Below are 15149 nucleotides of genomic sequence, written 5' to 3'. Positions count from 1 at the left end.
TTATTATTAGGCAAGTGGTAAATTTTTGCAAGCTTGACTGGGGTCATGTACCACCGATAGATCATTTTCATAATATTTTCTTTTAAAGCATTACATGCAGTAAATTTGATACCGGTGGTCCATAACTGTTCCCAGTCAGCAAACATAATATCATGACCAATATCTTGTGCCCATTTAATCATTGCTGATTTCACCGTTTCATCCTGTGTATTCCATTTCAACAGCAAGTTATACATTTTTGATAAGTTCTTAGTATTGGGTTCCAACAGTTCTGTTTCTAGTTTTGACTTCTCTTTCTGAAATCCTATTTTTCTGTCCTGTTTAAATGTCTCATTTATCTGATGATAATGCAACCAATCTCTAACCTTAGGCTTTAGTTTCTCATAACTCTGAAGTTTCACCCTTTCACCATCATATTCTAAAATTTCATGATATTTTGGCCATTTAGAGTCCATATTAAGCTTTTTTACTTCCCTAGCTTCCATTGGTGACACCCACCTAGGGGTTTTACTTTCCAGCAGATCTTTATATCTAATCCAAACATTATACAAGCATCCAGTGAACAGTTCCACTGAAATTCATAGACACAACTGACTTACACCCCTGAATTTGAATTCTACTCCAAGTAGAATGGAGACAATCTTTAACAAAGCACAGACTTTTTTGCCTTTCCCAAACTATCCCTGTATCATATGTGCAGGCAGACCCATACAAGGTGTGGGGCAGCCGGGTACCCTTCTCCCAGGCCTCAGAGGGCTAAGCTGGTTGGGGAGCCACACTGGGGACTAGCTGCCTTTTCATTTTGGATTCACAGCTGTCCATGGAGGCGCAGGTTAATTCTGTGTCCAGGGCGGCTGTCTACCAGCTCCACCTGGTACGCAAGCTAAGTCCCTACCTGCCCGCAGACTGTCTCGCCAGAGTGGTGCATGCTCTAGTTATCTCTTGCTTGGACTACTGCAATGCGCTCTACATGGGGCTACCTTTGAAGGTGACCCGAAAACTGCAATTAATCCAGAATGTGGCAGCTAGGCTGGTGACTGGGAGTGGCCGCCGGGACCACATAACACTGGTCCTGAGAGATCTGCATTGACTCCCAGTACGTTTCCGAGCAAAATTCAAAGTGTTGGTGCTGACCTTTAAAGCCCTAAATGGCCTCGGTCCTATATACCTGAAGGAGTATCTCCAACCCCATCATTCAGCCCAGACACTGAGATCCAGCGCCGAGGGCCTTCTGGTGGTTCCCTCATTGCGAGAGGTGAGGTTACAGGGAACCAGAAAGAGGGCCTTCTCAGTAGTGGCGCCCGCCCTGTGGAACGCCCTCCCTTCAGATGTGAAGGAAATAAGCAGCTATCTTATCTTTAAAAGACATCTGAAGGCAGCCCTGTTTAGGGAAGTTTTTAATATTTAATGCTGTATTATTTTTAACACTCGGTTGAGAGCCGCCCAGAGTGGCTGGGGAAACTCAGCCAGATGGGCGGGGTATAAATAATAAATTATTATTATTATTATTATTATTATTATTATTATTTGTATAACTTTATACTAAGAAGACTCCCACCTGGGCTTCAGACAAGTTCTGCATTGGCATAAGTGCAGGTGGTAGAATCATAGGAACAGTTATGAACCGCCCTGAGATCTGCGGGATAGGGCAATATACAAATTTTATAAATGATAATTATTATTATTATACTGTGCTTACAATGTTACAATGCAATACAAGATCGGATGCCCGGCAGACCAAGATGTGACACACCCTCAGCTCAGAGCTACCAGTGTAAGCAAATAAGAGATGTGATCTGGTAAAAGAAAGAACTTTTTTGTTATCTGATACAGATTTTGCCATATTAAAGTATGTATTATGTTCCTAAATGTTAATAACAATATATCTTTTATTAGTCTGTCATTTAAAAAAAATCTATTATAGCAAGGGGGCTCATATTGTGGAAGTGGCCCAAGCGTCTCTCAACCTCTGAGAGGGCCTGGCCAAGAGATCCAAAGCTCTCTATGACATCATAGGCTGTGGCATCCAAACAGCTGAGCTGACCACAGCCAAGATGGGGAAAATGCAAAATCCACTGTGACATTGAGGGCCTCAAGTGAACTGAAATGGCTGATCAAGTTTTACTGGCTTCAGGGACTCGTCAAGGGTAAGAATAAGTTAGGCAGGGAAAGCAATCGAGAGGCAATGACGGCTGGATGATACTCATGGTCTGTACAGTGCCAAGATCCCAGCTCATTTATACATGAACTATTGATGACATATTAAATTACAGGCCTTATACTGGTTCTCAGAAACTTGTATATTAAACAGCTTTAACAGTAAAGTTCATGCTGCTTCTCAAACAGTTAACTTCTGCTTTGGCAATTATAATTTTCTCAAGTGCTCCTTTTGTGAAGGCTGGTCAAAAGGAATAGCTGTGATCTATACCTTATACAGTGGTACCTCTAGATATGAACAGGATCCGTTCCGGAGCCCCGTTCGCATCTAGAGGTAAACGTAACTAGCGATGGCATGTCTGCGCGTGCATGTCTCTTTTTGCCGCTTCTGCGCATGCGCGTGACATCATTTTGAGCGTCTGCACATGCGCAAGCGGCAAAACCCGGAAGTAACGCACTCCATTACTTCCGGGTTGCCACGGAGCGCAACTCGAACGCGCTCAACCTGAAGCATATTCAACCCAAGGTATGACTGTATTGATTATTTTAGGTAATAGTTGCCACTTGCCAGTGAAAACAGAAGAGTCAGTAAGAGGTTTTGGTCCTCATTAAACAAAATAGAAGAAGTAGGGCATATGATATAAGGTTCCACAGGGGAAGAGAGTGCTCTCATGCTCAAATTCTACTTACAGGTTTCCCACAGACATCTGGTTGGTCTTTGTGAAAACAGGATGCCGAACTGTAGATGGGGCAATTTTCTGATCCAGGAGCTGATGTTCTTAAGATTGTGAGTTCTTCTGAATGTTAGTAACAGGATTAAGTCTTGTTCTTGTTCTTATTGCACATCTGCATCGAGGGAAAAGGCTAGCTCCTTTTCGAGAGGAGCTCTGCAGACCATTTCAGCTATGTGATGCAGTGCACATATATCTGTGCTTCTCTCAGGAAAACAATTTCGTGTACAGATTTGGGGATTGGGTGCCAGCCAGGCATAGAAACCCGGGTGAAAAGAACCAGATTGCCACTGAAATTCTAGATGAGTGATTTTAAAAGAGATAACTTTTAAAAGGAAGGAAGAGCTTAGAAGGGTCATTGTGCGCCAGAACACAATCCAGCAGTAAATGCAATGTCCAACTGACCAGAACAGTGGCAACCTAGGCAATCTATAAGATTTCAGCTCTTTGCTTTAAGTTTGTTTAAGATCCTAGGAGAATCACAGCAGCAATGTCTAACTGTGATTGCCTAAAAAACAAAAACAACAATACAAAGCAATTTTTACTATTTTGTTCATTATTGAGCTGTATATCAATAATGGACCTCATCTGTTCCATTTCCCTGATCCTTTAGAATCCACTTGCTCTCTATGACTAACCAACATAGTTGCAAAATTTATCACCATTACAGCTCATGCCAACAATGATCCCCTTTATCATCTCACTAATTCTCTATTTATTTACAGATCTCCATTCTACCATTTTTCCTTTGCTGTCAAGCTTCTCATTTCTGCTGCCATCTGTTACTGGCCATACAAGTTCGTAATATATACTTGTACAATATCCTTTTCTTTAAAATGTCATCATTCCCCCCTCCCCCTGTAATTCATACCATGCAGGATTTTTAGATTGTTTAACTCTTGCAAAGCCCTTGAAAGTATAGTTCAGATGGAAGATGCTAAAAAAAATAAAGGCATATTGTTTTTACAATTTGGGTGTTTTTCAGAGTTAGTGGATATGCTTAATATTCTTTGCAGCTGCTCTGTTTGGAAGCTGGGGAGGAGTACAGTTAGCGGAAAAGGATTTCTGTGCTTCTTCCAAAAAGCCAGGTTTCATATCTGACTGCTCTGAATGTGCTGTCATATCACCGCAACAGGAAAATGTGAGGAAAGTAAAGTTCTGAGCTACCAATATCAGGAACTTCGAAGTGTACTTATATAGAATTAAGTTCCAATAAAGAGATCTTCCTTTTTTTCAATAGAAAAAATAGCAATTTATGATAGATTATAACCACAAGATGGGGAAAAGAGGTTGTTTTAGTTTTTTACCAATTACAAAAACAAAAATTAATGACAATCATAAGTATGTTTATCTAGGGGTGGGTGCATTCAGACATGGGGAATACTGTGTTCGATTTTCCTGATTGCAAACAGATTTTTTTCTGGAAGTAATTAACCCAGAAATGAGCACTGACCTTCCACTATATTCCGCCAGCTTTCTGAAAGCTGCTTACATATCATGCAGAAACTGAAATATAATGTGGAAATTGACAGTTTGAGAAACGTCAAGGAAATGGAATAAACTGCTGTGTGAATGCAGCCTAGAAATGACTAGGGCCACTTCCAAGATGACCTGTTTATTGAGTGCTCATCCTGATTTCTTTGTACAAATTTTGTGGGAAGGTTATAAAATGCCCACTGCATATCGAGCATTCATTCTGATTAAAAAACTAGGCTGCATCAACAGAAGTATAGTGTCCTGATCAAGGGAAGTCATAGTCTCACTCTATTCTACCTTGGTCAGGCCACACCTGGAGTCCTGTGTCCAGTTCTGGGAGCCACAATTTAAGAAGGATATTGACAAGCTGGAACTTGCGCAGAGGAGGGCAACCAAGATGCTCAAGGGTCTGGAAACCAAGCCTTATGAGGGACCGTTGCAGGAGTTGGGTAGGTTTAACCTGGTAAATATTAGACTGAAAGGAGATGTGATAGCCATCTTCAAATATCTAAAGGCCTGTCACATGGAAGATGGAGCTAGTTTTCTCCTACTCTGGAGGGTAGGCACTGGCGGAGGAAGAGGAGTGTGGGAGAAGCACACTGCCCCCGGCAGCACAATCCCGGTGGGGCGCCATCGCGGCTGTCCCTCCACTTACTCTGAGCACCACACCCCTGCAGTTGGCGTGCCATGCCCCTGCAGATGCGTGCCAGCCCCGCCCCCACCTGATCTCCGCCCCCCCCGTGCCAAAGCATGAAGCTCCGCCACTGAGGGTAGGACCCAAACCAATGGATTTAAGTTACAAGAAATCAGATTCCAACTAAATACCAGGAAGAACTTTCTGTCAGTAGGAACCGTTTGACAGTGGAATGGTCTCCCTCGGGAGGTTGTGGGATCTCCTTCCTTGGAGGTTTCTAAGCAGAGGTTGGATGGTCACCTGTCATGGATGTTTTAGTTGAGATTCCTGCATTGCTGGGGGTTGGACTAGATGATCCTCAGGGTCCCTTCCAACAGTTCTTTGATTCTATTATTCAAGCTATCACAACTCTGCACATCTTCACTATAACCAAGATGTGTCCCCCACTAGATGTACAGCCCCTCCCCTAACAGCTCATACACCTCAAAGCGGTATAGCACCAAACGTATTTGATGATGTTGCCTAACCACTGGTGGCAAAAACACTCCCCAGAGTTCATAACAGCACTCAGTTATAATGTAAAAATGTTAGTGTTGGGTCATCATGTGTGTGTATCTCCCAAAGGAACAGAAGCATTTCACCAGTGCCTGTAAACCCAGAATCCCTTCTAGTGAATATAAAGTGTGTAGTAGAGTGGAAGGGCAATCTGAAGCCTGAGCATCCCTTTTCCTAATAACAAGTCTCCATCAGTAATTAGGCAGACAAGTCCTTCCTCTCCAGGCAGCTGGGCTTCTTTGGGCTCCACATTTCTTTGCACAAGATTCATCAAAGTCTAGTGCTGGCACCATTTCTAAGAGTTCTTCCTCTTCCTTATTCCTCACCTTAATCCTCTGTTTACAACCAAACAAGTGATTGCTCAGGAAAGGACTATCAGAAGATTATATGGCTTCAGGTGAAATAAAAGATTTAGTAGATGCAGATAAGAAGTGAAGATCCTTCTTTCAGGCAGATTTTGTTTCGTTAATGTGAAAGGAAGAAGAAAACACAAACAGAATATATTCACCAATTGCGTTCAGATCTCTTGAACTAGTTTGAGCTTTTTATAATGATCACTGCCATTGGGATTGATCGCAGTTTTAACTGACTCTTCCCACACCCTCCTATCTCTGTTTTCTAAGAAAAGCATAAACAGGTCCTACTGTTTTGATCCAAGAGGAATTGCACATGTAGGGAAGGACACCTGTTTGTTGTGCATAGGAAACAAAGCAGTGCACACACACATTCAAATTTCAGAACGGCATCATTCAGAACCAATATTTTAGATAGTTGTTGTGATACTCAGACAAGTGGGTGAGATCCACGTGTTCGTGATTTGGAACATTTTGTAACTAATCACAAATGAAATAGCTGGTTCTGCATTTATTTGAGTTCAGTGTCTCCCTTGCCGCCCATTAGAAAAACACTGATATTTCTGGAAGCAATTTCAGTGGGAATTAGCTGGATTCTGATCAATGGGAATTAGCCAAGTGCACTCATTAGGGAAACAGGAATGGGTGTGGAAGTGCCTGAGGCTCACACTAGACTGAGAGCTGCCCTCAGGTGCATCTTATCAAGTTCAGCAACTACGGTGTGAACCAGGTCTATTGCCACTGCACTGAGCATAGGTGGCTTGCATGGAGAACCTAGAAGCCCGCCAAGAGAAGGGTTCAAATCTTTGTCTGTGGAAATAACACCTCCATGCAGACAAATTCCACAACACTGCACCCATTGCTCAGTCTGTGACGGGAACCAGCATTTTGCAAGCCAAAAGAGTGGACACCACACTCCCTGATGGGAGTGTGGCGGATGGAGAAATACTTGACAATAAAAATGGCACTGATGAATTTTACTGTCCAGAAAGAAGGGGACTTTACCCTTTCCTTGAGACTCTATGATCAGCATATCAGGGGCAGCCCATTCAAACTCAAGGTAATCAGGTCGGCCGATGTGCCCCCCACCACCGAAGGAGTTAAGAGGCATGTGAAGTCTCCTGGCAGTGGCCACGTGAAGCAGAAAGCTGTGAAAAGACCAGCTAGTATGTACAGCACTGGCAAAAGGAAAGAGAACCCCATTGAAGATGACCTGATCTTCAGAGTAGGTATGGAGTGCTTTGCCTTCTAAATTATTTGGACTGCAAATAAAAGGGAAATAAAAGGTGTAATAGGAAGCTCACAGCAGACAACAGTGTGAGCTGCTTGCTTGCTTGTGGGGAAATGACAGTACTGCGGGAGGTGTTGCGGTTGGCTGCAGAGTTACTCAGAATCCTATGCTCTGTAGCATCTGTGAAGGCAGAAAGCAAACAAGTGGGAGCAGACCTCAATGGCTGTCCATTGATTTCCATGGAAATGTTTTAACTTCACCACCTCTTCCCATCATAATGGGAGCCCATCATAATGGGAAGTTATGATTGCTTTCATAAACCATTGGAGGATTCCTCCTAACAGCGGTGCTGGCTTGCCCCCATAACCATGGGTGCCTGGTGCCACATACCATCACTGGGGTGTGTGTGCATGCGCCGACATTATGCCTCCCACTGTCTTTGTGATATATTCCACCTGCATAAGGTGGTTTCATACCAAGTGGGCCGCAATAGTACTTTGACGCAGGACCTGCAGGCCGCACACTGCCTTATCATGTGAGAGGTTGGGGAACAAGGTCAAAATTTGACGCCAAACCCAGCCCTTGTGCTGCCTTCCCAAAGCTGGGTAAGTGAGGCACTGAGCTTTGGGAAGGCAGGGGCTCTGGCAGGGTCCTAGAACCCTCCCACCTTCTCCCCGAAGCTTGGAAAGCACAAACTAGGCTTAGAGAAGGAGAAGGACCCTGTCAGAACCCTCAGGCCTCATTCCCATTCCTGCAGACACCTCTTAACAGGGCACCTCACAATCTTCATTCTACCTTTAACCTATTAGTGGTTGTAAGTTATGCAAAAGTCCTATACACGCAGAACCATAGCTAATCCATCTTTCAGCTCTTTCATACTGGCTTAAGCCATGTTTATTTCCTTATTTTATGTGAATAAGAAAATGCTGAGGGGGGTGGGTGGAGAAAGAAACAGAAAATAGCTGCACAATGTTAAGAGACAATGCTTTAGCACAGAATGGCTGAAGACCAGAGCAGGCACAGATCCAGTCGGCATTCAGCAATTATGTTCACATTTTATTTCCAAGGATTATAGTGTGACATAGCTTCAAGCCATTTAGAAAGGCTCCCATTCCCCAAAGCTACAGCTATATTAATATTTGGCATTCCGTATTATTTTTCCTGGTGTTATGGCAACCAAGAATACAGTGTTGACACAGATATCATGTTCCAACAAGCCAAACTGTAGAGTTTGCATCATCGTGTCACATAAAAATGCAGCACAATGCCTCTGTGTGTGTGTGTGTGTGTGTGTGTGTGTGTGTTTGATATATATCTACACACATACACACACATACACTCCAAAAACAGGTTTCAAGCATATGGCACCAGACATACAAGGACAAGTGGATTCACAAGACCATATTTCTATAGGGGGATCAAAACAATCTCATGTTATCATGGCCATTTGAAGCCTCAGCTACTTATGCAGGTGCATATAGACAGAACATTCAAACATGTTCTATTAATTATTATTAATAATAATAATAATTGAATTTATATACTGCCCTATACGCAGAGGTCTCAGGGTGGTTCACAGAATAAAATCAAAATATAAACCACAAAATACACAAGGACTCAGTTTTCATTAAAAAGTACACAAGTGCTGTGTTTACTTCAAAAAAAGTCATTTCTGCAGAACCTGAAACCACCCTGCAATAATGGGTTCTACCTTACAGAAGGTCAGCAGTTTGAATCCCTGCAATGGGGTGAGAATCAGAATCAGAAGTACTGAGGTGACAGACCTCAGAGAAATTAACCTCTCCTGGCACCAACATAAAATAGAGAACCAGTAATATGACTGAAATCCATTCCTCCCCCCCCCCCATATTCCTGTTATTGTTCCCTCTTGCATGTTGGGACATAGTGGGGATTATTCAAAGCCACAATTATAGGTGCTTGGCTAAAGTGTATAAAGATCAGGAAATGTACCATCAAAGCCAAGAGATTTGGTCTTTGGCCTGATCCATCAGGCTCTTCTAATGTTATTATGTTAACAATGGAACCCACTACTACCAGATGTAGTGATGGTCACCAATATGGCCAGCGTTAAAGTGGATTATTTATTTATTTATTTATTTATTTATTTATTTATTTAAAAAAGGAAGATAAGGCTATTGATGCCTCTCTAAAAAATACTAGTTGATGGGGTACACTAATGGGAGGACACTGTTGCACTCATGTCCTTCATGCAGGATTCCCATAATCCTCTGTTTGGTAACTATGAAAACAGGATTCTGGGCTAGACGGGCTGCCAGTCTGAACCAGCCATGCCCTTATGTTATGTTCACAGCAACTCTAAGTCCCTTGTCACATTTAAAGCAGTTCTAGCTATAAAGTTATTTGCCATGTAAGTCATTGATGCAGGAATGAGGAGATCTATGCTAAAGAGGTAGAAACTGCAAGGAAGGCCATTCCTGGAGCCTTTCTGTTTCTTCCCATGAGGGAACCATTTCTTCCATAACAAGACAATAAATTAGATTGTGTGTGGATGGATGCTTTATACCATTAGAAGGGTTTGTCTCTTTCTCCGGGAGAAGAGTGCAAATGTTCAGCGGCTGTAGGTTTTTGCAGAGCCTCAAGAATCTCCCCTAGTTTGAAGCCAGAAGTCAGCTGGTGGAAGGAATCTGTGTTTTCAAGCCTCTTTCAGACATATTGTTCATGTCTTAGAAAACAATAAAGGGAGAGGAAGCAAGGGGAGAGGGGGAGAGGTGAACAAACCATGGGAGGCTGGGCAAGAAGTTTCCATCTGGATCTGAGTACAACCAGATATGCTCTGCGTGCCAATTGCAAGCTGAACTCGACAATAAATCTAGCACAACTGTGTAAAAACGGCATACAGGAACTGAAGCTTCTTCCATTAGCAAGGGAACTGTAAGCACACATAACTCTTCTTGAAAATACTAAGCAAATAAAACACTTTTAGCACCGCTTGTGAGGAACGAGTCACCCATCTCCACTCCTTAAAAAAATGTGAGTTTTAAGGTCAAACTGCTCTGGATTATTGATGCAATTCATTTTTGCTAGGAATTATTTCTTCATATCACTCCCCACCACTGTCACAACATAATAACACTTCCGCATCATCCTGGCTTTTGCAAAAGACCAGTTGCTCTCTTGCAGTTATGGTTGAACCATCTTCATGCAAATGAGACCCTATATCATGCTAGGCCCATTGATGTCCCTATTTGTATTATATGAGAAAACTTTTTTAAAAAAATGCTTTTAAGAGGGCTAAGAGGGCTTCAGACTATGAACGCTGGTGTCACAATTAATCTGGTAGCTTTTAAAGTGCCACGTAACTCTTCGTGGGCCCTGCATTATGAAGGTATGACCAGTGTGAATGGATCCATAGGTCATCAGAATCCATTTCAGGCCTATGTTTCAACACCGTAGGGGCAATCTTTCCAGAAGATATTTGTACTTTGAGGAGATAAGTGATCTGACATGGTCATCTCTTCCTGCTTCTGTTTACTTCCCTTCTCTATCTCTTGTTAAAGTTCCTTGATGGCTAAGAGCAGCCTTTAATGTATAATATGGTGGAAGGAAGTAATAGTGCTGGGTATCTTCCTTCTTTGATGCAGAAGCATTGGGAAGAGGGTGACTAATGAAGAACCTGCACGTAGGCAGATGGGCAAGCCATACAGGCTATCAATAATCTATAAATCAGGTGGTTTAGGGGCATAGCTCAAACGCTCATGTACGAACTCATGGCCAGAAGCTCGTACAACCTGAGACTACCTAGGGGTCACTTTGCCACTTCTTGAGGGCTTCCTACTGACAGATCAAAGTGCTTGCTTGGTAATGTATATAATGCTTGCCGTTTAGAATAAAATCTTTAATCTTCTCACTCACTTGTGTTTGTATTGCTTTTGAATCTCATTAAAAGAACCACCTTGTGTTTGGCAAGATAAACACCGCCATGAACTTGGAACAGGGTGAATTAGATGAGATGATTGCTTACAAACAGTGGTTCATCTCTAGGACTTGAAACCAAACCTCAAACCACTTGAAACCAAACCCAAGTCTCTATCAGCCATCATGTCTGGGATAGAGATGAAGAGACTGACTGGTGGCAGCAGTCTGGGTTGGCAGAATTAGGCTGCCCAGTTATGGGCGCTTCTGAGCCCCAGAGCCCTCAGGAAGTACCCGAGCACCCTAATCCCTGGTACCAGGCAGGCTCCATCATCAACAATGTGGAGCAGAAAAACCTGTATTGTTATATTTTTCCACAGAACCTTTCCATTTTCAAATAAAAGAAAGTTTCATAATAGTAATTGGTAACATAATATCAGTAAAGCTCAACAGTTTCAAAGTTGCAGTTTCACTTTTTTCCAGATAACTATACTTAGAAACTTTCAATCCATATATTTTAGTTTTTAGACTTAAGGTTTTTGTTTGCGGTATTTTGTGATGTTTTTATCCTTCTGTACTGCTTTTATGCTGTGTTGTTTTCATGGTTTTAATTTTTGAACTAAACTAAACTGATTTATTTAGTTTTCTAAGTGGTTAGGCCACTCAGAAAACTTTTGTAATTCGGTGGCATGTAGATGTCAAAAATAAATAAATTCTGTGGAGGTTAAAATAAATAAATGAGAACATAATAGACATGTAATTTAGGGGGAAATGAAGAAATCTTTCTGACTTTAGGCACTGGACAGAAATAATGGTATTTTAATTATTTTCTGTGTTAGCTGAAGGAGGATCATATACAGTGGGTAAAGAAATTTCCATGTTCTAGTTTAAACCTACAATTAAAAGCCAATCATTGAACACCTCCCATAAGTTTTTCTTAAAATATAACAAACACATAGGAGTAAATTTATTTTCATGAGTTGCCCCCTAATGCTATCCAATTCCATCCGCACTGCAACATTGGAATTTTTCAGCTAATCTGTACTGCAAAGCTAATCATATTCAATTTCCTTGCCGTGAAAACTGAAAAATAATATTTCAGGATGGAAAAAACATTTGGGATTGGCAGTAAGGAGTCAAGCAGCTTTGGAATTACTTTCTTTCTAAAACCCGATCTTAAGTACTACACCATATACTGTAGTTGCATAGCTCCAGCAGGTGGAGGGATGATGGTTCCCAGAGAGACAGAGCTCAGGAATGTGGAAAACAAGCCCAGAGCAACAAAATAAAGAAGGGGGGGAGACCTTGAATAGATGAGTAATTGATGAATATATAAGTCATGCTCAATTAACAAAGTGTGTTGGATACAGACCGTGTAGCCTCATCTTACTGCCTGTGATTACAAAGCTCAACATCTGGCTGTCGATGTAAATGTCGATTTTGCAGCAGATGTTTAGAAGACAACCAAATATGTACACTTGTGAGTGTACATAACTGTCTGGAGAGAAATTGTTAGCCACTCTTCCACACTTTGGGACCATCCATTAAGCACTGCCATCGAACCACGGAAGCTCTTGCACGAACCACACAAAAAAGAAAAGAACGCACTCAGCAACCATGGCTGACAGGCTGTGAGCTTTGCCAACGATCCATTTATATATATTAAACTCATATGGTTTTACCATGGCCTGAAGAAATCAGTGGATTTTAATACATTCACCCACGATAAAGCTTGGTGAAAAGCTGGCCTCTAGACTTTTTTTAAAAAGGGGGGGAAAGGGAAAAAGGAAAGGTGGGACAAGCTAGGTTTAAATGTGACACTGGTCACAGCAAAGTGTCTATTCTTTTGAAAAGTTCACATGACCACTCTCTTGCTTAAGGTGTGCTTACTGCTAATGTTAGCGAGCAGAGCTATCCGTCACCCATGTGCTCTCATTCCTGGTTAACACTGTGTATATTAGCCAAGCAATGCATTGCATATACTGCATCTAAATGAGCTGGTGGCTGCATGGACTGCTTTACACGTCTTTACTTTTTGCCCAGTGCTTTTTTTTTCGCGGGGATCCTCTAGAAGAAAAGCACTGGTTTTGCCTATTTTGAACGTCACTTCTAAACTGAGCCTGTAAGCCTGGATTTCAAGTGAGATGGCAATCTGCTTTGGTATCAGAACAAGGGTCATGGTTTGGCCAAACACTTTGGTTTGCCTGCTTGAAAACGAAAGCTCGGTTTTATTCCCTATCCATATCTTGCTGTCAGTTGCTTGTGACAGCTTTTTTTTTTTTTATAAAATTTTTATTAGGTTTTCACATTTTATAAAACAAAAACAAAAACAAAAACAAAACATATATATTTTTAAACTCTTATTTTCATTACCCCCTTTCCCTGACTTCCCCCCACCCCCTCTTCATACATCCCAATTCCAAAAATTAGTTCAGCAAGTTCTTATCTCCCATCTTTAACATATTATTGTTATTTTTAAACTTAATCCTTTTTACTTATCCAAATTTAATTTATCCAATTCTCTTTTAAACATTAAATCTTTTTTTTTTCTAAGGTCGACCTAATTACCCTTCCATGAATTTCTCCCTTTGTATTTTTGTTAATTATATGTCATAATGGCCAAATACAAAAATCATAAAATTTTGAAATTCTGTTCTCCCCTCCCTCCCTACCCCAGTTTCCATCCCTTCCCAAGCAATTATCCTAGCCCGGATTCCTCACATCAGAGGCCTTCAAGTCTCTGTCAGTCTCTCTCTGCCGATTTTGTTGGTAGCCCTTTTTGTTGGTCCTCAGGTCTCGAAGGAATTCTATCTCAGTCACATCATATTTTCTTCCATCCAAGATACTTAATAGCAGTTGCTGCAAAAAGTCAGTTGATCTCCCATACTCAAGGAGGAAGTCCCAATCATATTTCTTTACTCTTTTGAATTCCAGTATTCCAAGTGCTCCCGGGACTTCCTCCTTCATCTTTCTCATCTTTCGCAGATTTGTAATCCAAAGATCTTCTTTATTTCCTGACAATATGGGCTTCTGATTGATATTTTCCTGCACTTTTTCCATTCCTTCTTTTCTCTCCACCGGTTCCAAAAAAGTTTTTTCTGGTTCAGCTGCAGATTCCTTATCAGGCAAATCCTTTATGCATTCAGCACAGTCATTTGTTTTGGAATTCAAGGTCATAAGTTCTTTGTTCATAGCCGTACTCTGCTCTTGCAGGATTCCCACGAGAAAAAACATTCTTTCTATCTCTACCAGTAATTTTCCCTCTGCAGCCATTGTAATGTCTCTAGTTCCCCCTAGGGGGATTACAGTTGCTTGATAGTCCTTTTCCAACAGCCCGTTACTTTGTTGTTTATGACTACGTTGTTTCCAGCCACCTCAGTTCAAAAGCAACACTTTTAGTTCAGAAAGTTATTAAATAACAAAGTTCTTAAATTTTAGCCGCCCGTTTGACAGCTCCTTTGACAGCTGTCAAACTCCTTGTTCTTCTTCCTCCGGCTCACACACAGGACGCTCCCGGGTTCGGGGGGGGGTTACACAAAAGCTTCCAAAACTCCTCACTTTCTCTCCAGCACAAAGACTTCTTCTGTCAAACTCATGGAAATATTTTTTATCTAACACCAAAAACAGTACTCTCCACCTTAGTCCACCGATCCTTGCTTTAGATCGTTTGTAGATAGGGGGGTGCGGACTTCCCTTTAGCACATCCCCCGGTTGTACCGAATTCAAAGATATAGATTTTAAAGTCCAAATTCCATTCTACTCATGGGTTATTTGTTTCCAGTCCGAATTTTGGGGAAAAAGTCAGCGCTGTCCGGCCATGGCAGGCGGCTTCGCTCCACTGAAGTAGCGGTCTACTCTCAGCACCACGCCGCTCCCCGTACCCTCTCTGTAGCCTTTAAAAAGGCTCTTCGTGGGTCAGGGAGGGCGCTTAAAGGTGCCCACCGAGTCACCAAGTCCGCAGGCTTCCGCGCCTGCAGTTTCTGAGGGTCCCCGCGTCGCCGGCGCGGTAGGACCCGTCTTCAGCAGAGCCGATTCCCTCCGGAGCTCGGAGGGAATCCGCCATTAGCCGATCGCACTAACCCGGAAGCTGTGACAGCTTTTTTTTTTAATGATGTATA

The 15149-nt window shown here is 42.0% G+C and overlaps 1 long non-coding RNA gene across 2 annotated transcripts in view; it reads right to left on the bottom strand.

The window, feature by feature from the left end:
- LOC307224084 overlaps nucleotides 1-15149 on the bottom strand; it is a 153487-nt gene that overhangs the window by 65223 nt on the left and 73115 nt on the right. The gene's annotated exons all lie outside the window — the stretch shown is intronic.

The sequence above is a fragment of the Podarcis cretensis genome (assembly GCF_951804945.1).
Source record: "Podarcis cretensis genome assembly, chromosome: 9".
In the NCBI taxonomy this organism is placed as follows: Eukaryota; Metazoa; Chordata; class Lepidosauria; order Squamata; family Lacertidae; genus Podarcis; species Podarcis cretensis.
The sequence above is the reverse complement of the archived record's forward strand: the minus strand, read 5'-3'. Positions and strand labels throughout refer to the sequence as shown.